A 9,425-nucleotide genomic window follows, 5' to 3' on the forward strand; every position below is an offset into this window, starting at 1 on the left:
CCACCTATTAAATCGAAAGTTTTGCGAATTTAAACCCAATAAATGCAGTGTTCTTAGGTTTATTTTTGTATGACGCCATTTTATGACGTAACTTTTAAACGTCATCCCTAAAAATGCATTCAACTTTAGTATTTTGCTTGCTGCGCCCTTGTACAATTTTAAGTTGTGTTGGCCTGGTGTTGATTTGTTGGTTGGAGCAACATGCACAACAGGTGCTAACAGAGATGTTTACACTGCCTCCAGATTTCGCATTTAAATTTGCGGCGATAAAATATGTTGTGTTGTAAGAGCAGCAAGTTTTTATACCAAGAGAAGCCTCTTTTTAAAAGGCAAGTCGCACGCGCGGCTTATTCCCTTGGTGACAACGTAGCTTCGTTGCTTCGCGACTTTAAAAAAGCATGCGAATATGGATGAATTCTGTATTGAAGTTTTTCAACCGCTAGATGGGGTGCGGTTGTTGTATATTTTAACGAGGGGCACATTTTTAGGGTTTCATTTTTTTTTTAGACACTCGAGGAGTGCACATCTAAATGGAGAAGGCGAGTACAAGCTATGCACAAGCGGCAGTAAGAAGCGCAGGGAGTGCGCTGAAAAGGCCAAACTGTCTAAGTTTTAAATCTGAAAGAATGCTTAAACGAGACGAGTTATGGCAGTTGTTAAAAAAGGCTGATTTTCCTATCAGTGAAGTACTTGGAATTGCAGAAATGAAAGGAACGCAGGTGGATGTGACCTGCACAAGTAGACTAAACGTCTAAGAATTACAAAGTAAGGTGGCTGGAATATCCTACATTAAAAATGTTCGACTTTATGACAGTGACCTTATCAACGTGGGAATTGGCTGGGTTCCAATACCGTTTCAAAATGACATAATCGAAGAAACATTGAGTCAACATTATGGAGAAGTTAAAAAAATGATACAAAAAAAAGACAAGGTTGGATTGCTATCGGGAATGCGTATAGCCACTATGAACAAGACAGATTTGTAGGGAAACCCAATTCCAAGTTACATAAGAGTAAATAGCTTTGAATTTTACGTAACTTATCATGGACAACAATTTACATGCAAGTATTGTGGTGACGCTGGACACAAGCAAGCGAATTGCCCAAAAGGAAAAAATGATTTTCCAGAACTACAAAGAAACAATGGCGGAAGAGTGGAAAATGAAAACCGGCGCGCTAGACTACGCAACCAGCTACTGATAACAAGTTGCCAAGCAATGGAAGATTTGCGGGGAGCGATAAGACGAACAAGCAGGATACCCCAAGCAACATTGAAATCTCAGAAAACAACTCCGACAACGAAAATGCACTGTCCACATGGTTTTCACCGGGCCGTTCTAGCATTGAGCATACTGGTAAACCAATCATAAATAGCCCGAATCCTAAAAAGAAAGTTCGAAGAAGTCCCGAATTGCTACCAAACAGCAAATCACAAAGCATGTGTGAAACGCCGATCTCGCTTGTATGCCCAGAATGCCACACCGAAAGTTGCCTGGCACCAGAAGCAACCCAATTCTATTACTACAAGTACAAACATGAGTTCAACATATCCAAATCATGCTGCGACGAAGAAACTACAATTTTGGTGCCTACCCAGGAAAAGGCTATCAGCTGCCCGAAATGCACAGCGGTGATGCTTTGGATGCCCTGCTGCAAACAATTTCAACCGGAGTTTGTGACGAAGGACAACATATTTGAATGCGTACAATGTAACAGGTCCTCAATTGCATGTGTGTGTAATACATTTAATTCAGTTCCGAAACTCGCAATGAGCAAACAGTGCTCCTATAGCTCATGTAACTATAAATTAATCAACTGTAATGGCGGGAAAAAATCCAACGAATGTATCGAACCAAGTAAACCGTTTCGATGCCTATGTGGACTCGAATATGACGGTGACATAGAACTTGGGGCGGAACAGAAATGATAGCCCAATTGTATTTGTATTATTTTTGTGAATCCTTTTTTTTTTTTTGCCTAATGTTGGCAGATGGAATGAGGAGGAGAAATTGTTTGGTCACATGGTACAAATCGCAGCAAGGGGGTAGCCATTTTATTTTCCAAAAACTTAACGTATTCTATTAATCAATTGTCAGCTGACCCAAGCGGGAGGTATCTCATATTAACCATTAAACTTGGTGATAAGCAATTAACATTAAACAAAGGAAAGGTTAAACAATTAACAAGGAAAGGTTAATACAATTTTAAACATATGGTCGTCCCGCGGTCTAACTCTCTTGGGTCGTATATGTATTTTAAAAAGCCTTGTAATACCAACGTTAATTTACAAATGTAGTGTGCTACCAATTATCCTGCCGAATACTTTTGTTCGTCAATTAAAAAACAAATTATTTCAATTTATCTGGAGCTCCAGCTGGGAAAGAGTAAAAAGAAACTGACTGCAAACTTTGAACTAGGAGGTGCAAATATGTTAGATGTCGATTCGTATATTTTTTAGATGTCGATTCGTATATTCGCACAGCAGGTCACTGTGGGTGTCAAAGAGCGTTAAATTTAAAAGCCAAACTTTTTACTTGAAGCCTCTCGTCTATGCGAGAATACACGAACACTCAGACTTACTCGATTCGGAGGGAGAATACCTTAAGTATGACTAATTGGTAATAAAATACGACCTTAAACCGAATAACGAAGACTTCAAATCCTTCATTAAAATGATTGCTGCCTTACCACCCGAATGGGACCATACTGACGACATTTCGAAACCTAAAGTGTGCTTAGTTAGCAAATGTGCGGAGCTGTTTCAAATATGTGACACTCCAAAGGCTCTTTACAATAAAATTAAGAAGAAGTATGCATCGGTTCCCCAGCAAAAGCAACAAAAAAATTGGGAGCGGGACTTATGCCTTTCTCCAAATACAACTCCTTGGCAAAAACTGTATTGTAATGTCTATAATTCAACAATTGAAACCAAGCTACGCTCTTTTCAAATCAAACTTAACCTACGTGCGATAGTAACAAACGAAGCATTACACTCCTTTGGGAAAACTGACTCCGACCAATGTGTTTTCCGTCGAAATGCCCCTGAAACTATTTCACACGTATTTTATTATTGTCTTCATATTGAAAGCTATTGGGAAGAAATAACATCTTTGATTTCTTCAAAACTTTTAATTTCATTGCAAAACGACCCTGTAACTCTCCTGTTTGGAACTGGTGTTGACAATGATTTGTTGAATTGCTTACTGTTATGTGCGCGCTTCGTTATATACCGTTCTAAGTATGCAAAGACATTACCGACGTTTTCCATGTTTGTTTTTATGATCAAGTCTGTAAAACACTCTGAGTATATCTGTGCTTTAAATTCAGAAAATCTCGCAATTCATAAAGTTAAGTAGACTGGCCTTTAGCCCAACCTGTCGCTTCTTGATCTAGGTGCTATTTTTTATTCTCGTCCGTCTTTCTATTTTGTTGTTTCAGCGTAATAAAAAAAGTTTAAAGTGAAAAAATAAAAATAAAAAAAAATAGAAAATATATTTTTAGGGTTTGGTGTTTATTTTTTTATTTTAGGCCTAATTTTTTGTATTTATCTATATTTTTTTTATTTTTGCTGTGTTAGTGGGCCGTTATAAATAACGTTGCTTATATCAGGTTTGTTTTCAAATATTATTAATTTGACTTTGGTTTGTGGTTTAGTACAAACGTTGCATGTTCTATAGTTTCCTTAACTAGTTTCTGCAAGCAAAAACAGATATGGGCAGAAAGTTTCCAGACTTAACTTATGTCTTAGATGCGAAATGGGTTGTTGCCGGGGTCTATTTTCATTATACGTTAGTATATATAGATTGTTAATCCAGGAAAAGAAGCATAGCAGGTTGGTTTAATTTTACCAAACGAGTATTTTCTAGAAGTTTACACAAAATTATCACTAACTCCAGAAAATTAAAAACAACAGTAATAGTAAAAATTGATGAATATATCTACGTTTATTAAGAAAAACCCTTTCACTTGGTAAATGCATGTTAGTTTATTTCACTGTTAGAGCACTAACTAGTTTAAGCTGCCCAAAAACTGGCAAAACATGCCACAACCACGTCACCCAAACTTCTCGTGATTGATGTTTTGAGTGTGACAAGTTCGTGAACTAACTTAAATTAAAATTCAGTTTTCGCATTAGGGAATTTAATACAGCGCAAATTACGAACATTTATTGCCAGGACGGTTTGATGACTTGAAAAAAAAAAAGGCAATATGCATGCCTTGGTTTTTGCGATAAAAATAAAAAAATGTTGTGAAAGTGACTACAGGAGTAAACTTAAGAGTTAAACTAGACAGAATGTCACAAACAGCCTTATTGACTGAATTAGTGCGGCACTCTGCACCTTCGCCATTGTTTTTGTTTTTTTAAATTGTGTAATATTTATATAATGACACAACAAAGCGAGTCAAAAGGAAAAAAAGAAGCGAGATAAAACACGTGTCAGAAAGTGACGAATTAGAAGGGAGACATTAAAATACAGTTGGCGATTCGGGGTTACTTGTACTGAGCTTAAAAATAGCCCTGTCCACTTGCAGAGAAAGTCATTAATTTTATAATTTTATTTGACCAAACGGAGAAACAAGACTTTCTAATGCATCGCAGCAGAAAACACATTTTATTTCAGTCTTTAATTCCAAATGACCACCGGAGGTAATTTTATCTGAAAACCTCTGTTTGTTTTCCAAGGTACAGTCGTAGTTAATTTGATAAAGTTCGCCCCAAGTGATACGGTTTACCTTCGACATTGTTTTTTTGTATTACTACGCGATAATAAGTTACACGGCGGAAGAAAAAGACGCACGAGAGATAAAAAATAGATAGCACTTAATAAGAAGCGACCTAGCGCAATATGGCATTCTGATTGTTTCACTGCTTTTACCATGTTCTTGAACGTTATTAAAGAAGGCAAAGTTTTGGCGTATTTACATCGATAAATCACAAAGCGAGCACAAATCAGTAAACAGTTTAGCCAATCATTCTCATTTACAGTACCAAACAGAACAGTTACTGGAATGGTTTGTAGGGATACAACAATTTTTGATGAAATCCAGGCAGTGAGTTCTTTCCAAAATTTTGAAACATGTTCGCAACAGAAAAACACATAGAAAATTGTTTTAACATTTAAATTCTCGGCATAGTGGTAATTGCCGCTAGAATTTCCTCAAGCGTGATTGGGCGCTCGCTCGATGCTTTCTGTATTGCGTCTAGTCTCGGCAGATTTAGTGTCGATAAGTGTACGTTAATTTGTGTCTTAGTATATTTAGAATCGCAATGTTAGTAGAGACGTTTCTCTAAGTTTAGAAATACTTCGAGTTTTTTTTTTACCCTTCTCTTCCCAGCGCGCTCTGCTTCTAATCATTGTACCTTGTGTACGCCTTTCAATCAAGTTATCTAACTCCAGTTTTAATTTGGCCAACTTATCATTTTAAACCGTGTTGGCTTGATTTGTCAGCGATAATTTCTGTTCAATGTCTTCTATCGCCCGTTCTAAATATTGCTGTTGGCTGTGGTTTGCTCGTTTTACTTTGGCGCTGTGTTTAATGGACTCCCGACGGATTACTGCTTTAAGAGCATCCCACCGAGTGTGTGGATTCACCTCTTGTTTAGGATTGTTGGCCACATAATCACGTATTGTGCGCCTCGTGTTTTTTATGTATTCGTTGTTTAGCAAAATATTTGTGTTTAGCTTCCAGTATCCTTTGCCACGAGGAGGACTCGAGACTGTCATCCAAAGAGTTACTATTTTATGATCTGATTTAATGCCTGGTGTGATGTTTGCGGAATCTAGGTAATTTAATAATGACTCCTTAAAAATAAATCAATACGCGTGGCGGTCATGGGGTTCACCTAAAACCTTGAGTATTGGCGGGCCATTGGGTGCAAATATCGAAACGCATCACTTAACTTGTAGGATTGCATGTGCGATACAACTCTCGCACGATAGTTTCGGTTAGAACGAGAGGGACCCTATTTTTTTTTATCTAAGTTACCCTGCAAAATTGTATTAAAATCAACCCTCAAAATTAACTCCGAGTTGTCAATAGATGCTAGTTTCGCAAATAGTCGATCAAATAACATAGGATCGTCGTTGTTTGGGGCGTACACGTTGCACAATTCGCACTCTTTGCCTTCAACCGTTAACGAGGCAACCAGATACCTCCCTTCGGGGTCTATTTCTAGTTCCTTAATCAACATCGAGGTATTTTCTGTCAATAGAATGGCAACTCCTTTACTGCGAGTAGAGCCATATGCATATGCCCATAATACTTTAAATCCTCACTCCATTTCCCATCATTTTTCTTCCCTTACTGAGGAGTGCGTTTCCTTCAAAAGGACAATAATAAAGTTTTTCCCTCGAAGAAAGTTAAAGATTGGCTTTCGCCAAAATAGTAACCATAACACGTGTAATTGTTCTTCTGTACTCCTAATCCGATATCTCAGTCATATTCGAACCTGCAACTGCAGTTATTTAGCGGGCTCGGTTCAATAACCTCGGCGGACATTTTCCCGCAACTGCAGTGTATCAGTTTATATTTGCATGGATGATTTGAACATTTCTTAGACATGGTAACGTTTGGAAGGGCATTTACAGTGTTACACACACACACACACGTTATTGCGTACCTTTTGCATTGAATGTACTCGGAACATATTGCCGTCCATTCCACTGTTCATCCAAAGGCACCAAAAAGAAGACGGTGTCATCACAGCATGCGTTGGTAATCCTGTCCCCTTGTTTGCATATGTAGCAGTAAAATGTCGGCATTGGGGATCCAGAAGACTGTCCGTGTGACAATTTAGGCAATCCAGTGAGACGGTAACTTCGCTCATGCTTCTTGATTTACTGTCAGGGAGAAAAGGTGGACTGTTGCGGAGTCGCTTTCGGGATGTTTTTAGTTGTAGGATTCTGGGTTGTTTTTGTTATCAACGGGGATTACACCAACCCCGGGCAGTGAGTCGTTTTTATTCTCAAGCGTTTGCGCTGCAGTTTTGTCACCCGCTTTAGAGCGCAGAGGCGTTGATAAGCTGGTAATCTGGCCTGGCGCAATTGCTGATTGGTTTGCTTTACTGTGAAGCTGTGGGTAATCAGATTTTCGCTTTGCGGAATCAGCTTGTCTGTGGCCAGTTTCGCCACAATACATGCAGATAATTTTTTGTCGGTGGTAGGTAACATAAAATTCACAACCGTTCTTTCGTATATAACTTGGTATGTTTTTTTTTCTAAATCCGCTTTATTCATTCTTGCAATCCCCATTCCCGTTAACAAACCTTCTTTGTCTTTTCTGTGTGTCATTTTTTAACTTCTCCAAACTGTTCTTCAATCCTGTTTTCAATAGCTTCATTTCGGAGTGGAATTGGTACCCAACCAATTCCCCCAGTAATCACATCGGACTCGTAAAGACAAACATTTCGAATGTGTGACACATCCAGTAGTATTCTATGGAGGTAAAGCACATTTTGCCTGGACGTACACGTCACGTCTACTAGAGTCCCTTTCATTTCCGCAATTCCACTTTTTTTGGGGAAAAAACATCAACCTCTTTTATTAGATTCCAAAAGTCTTATCTAAGTCTTCTCTTTTAAGCTGATTAACTCCTCTTAAGCTTAAACAGTTAGGCCTTATCAGTGCACTCACTACACTTTCGCCTGCCGCTTGTGCATAACTAACTTTTTTGTTCATTTTGCTCCGTGCTCTATAGGAGCGCCAGTCTCGAAAATGAACCTTCGCCATCTACATAATAAAAGAAAATATTTATGAGATGTGTGTGTGGCAAGATGTTCGCCCGGTCGGTCGCTGGCAGAGCAACGGCGTCGTCGACTAACAGTCGCTGGCAGAGCAAGGGGTCGTCGGCTAAGAAAAGGAGGGGCGACTCCCCGTCGACTAACAAAAGGAGCGGCGACTTCCCGCCGTGTGCTCGCCTCTCCCCGGGCGGGTGAGCGACATAACACATGTTATAATTTATGTTGACAAACGTATGCAACTATCCAAGTAAAGACTCAAGTTTAACAATGCCAAATTTAGGCAGAGTTCGCAAAATATCGCGTTTGTTGTCGCAGTAAGTAAAAGATAGTCCAAGTTTAATTTACCTGTCGGGAAATAAAAAAATAAAAATTTAGGCAGATTTCGTAAAATATCGCGTTTGTTGTCGCAGTAAGTAGAAGATAGTCCAAGTTTAATTTACCTGCCGGGAAATAAAAAAATAAAATTAAGTATATTTACTTCATAAAGTAAAATTTTAATGTTTCCAACTAAGACTATTATGCTTAGGAACTTATTGATGCCTGTTTACGCGTAAAATTTAGTTAGAGTTCGCAAATTTACGAAGAAGTTTATTTTTATTTTTAAGCCGTTTGTTAGCGATAGTGATTGAGGCCAAAGCCTAATGACTTCTTACAATGTGTTTACCCACGCAATACTTAGCAGAGTTGCCTTGGTAAAAATAAAATTTCATGTGGCCCTTGACGCGGGGTTCAGGCTTTCCACTAAGACTGCCCGGCAAAACCTACGCCTTACAGTATATACCCTACTTAACCTGGGCAACGCCGGGTATTTCGTCTAGTTATTAAATATAATAACACTTGACCCACCTTCACCCAAACGCTAACCCCCACCCTAACTCAAATATTGTGCGTTGGTTTAATAATTGTTTTAACGGGGTAACACTTAAATTAGTGAGCGTTCCGACCATTCCGACCATTCATTATTCCGTAAATTAGTATTACCCAGCGCAAACACGTTGGAATTACGTTAGTAATGTCACTTTGCTCGTATAGGTCGAGCCTGAGTTTGGCTTTCCTTCTTTTGTCCCACAATTTAGGCCTATGTACGGCATAGTTACTAATATTGTGTTTGTTAAGCTTGGTTTGAAAAGTAAGTTGCCTGAAAATTTTATTGCATAAAAAATGTTCTTGTTTAGGAGCGTCGTGTTGATTTTTATTAGGTGCTTCGCGGTCCCAGAAAATTGTCTCGCGGACCCCAGTTTGAGAATCACTGCGCTAGGCGCTTCCGCGCGGTTCACAGTTATCTTTTTTATCTGTAATTTATAAAAGTCAAAGTCATTCTGTAACCCATAAACAGTTTTACTGTTATCACATGGTATATTTATGTTAACGAACGTGTGCAACGTTCAAAACAAAGGCTCAAGTTTAACAATGCCAAATTTAGGCTGAGTTCACAAAATATCGCGTTTGTTGTCGCATTACGTAAAAGTAGTCCAAGTTTAACGTATCCGCGCAAAACTTTTTTTCAAGCGCAATTACCTGCCTGGACATAAAAAATCAAATTAAGTATATTGGTTTAATAAAATTATTTAACGTATTCGAGCAAAACTTTTTTTTAAGCGCAATAACCTGCCTAAAAATAAAAAAAAATAAAACTAAGTATATTTTCCTTAATAAATGCCAAATTTAGCTTACTTTGGCGTTT

General features: G+C 38.4%; 1 pseudogene; it reads left to right on the forward strand.

Moving 5' to 3' along the window:
• Positions 1 to 530: 530 nt before the first annotated feature.
• Positions 531 to 1,927, forward strand: LOC146136223 (uncharacterized; annotated as a pseudogene).
• The last annotated feature ends 7,498 nt before the right edge of the window (positions 1,928 to 9,425 follow it).

This window comes from Ascidiella aspersa, chromosome 8, assembly GCF_963924565.1.
Source record: "Ascidiella aspersa chromosome 8, kaAscAspe10.2, whole genome shotgun sequence".
Classification (NCBI taxonomy): Eukaryota; Metazoa; Chordata; class Ascidiacea; order Phlebobranchia; family Ascidiidae; genus Ascidiella; species Ascidiella aspersa.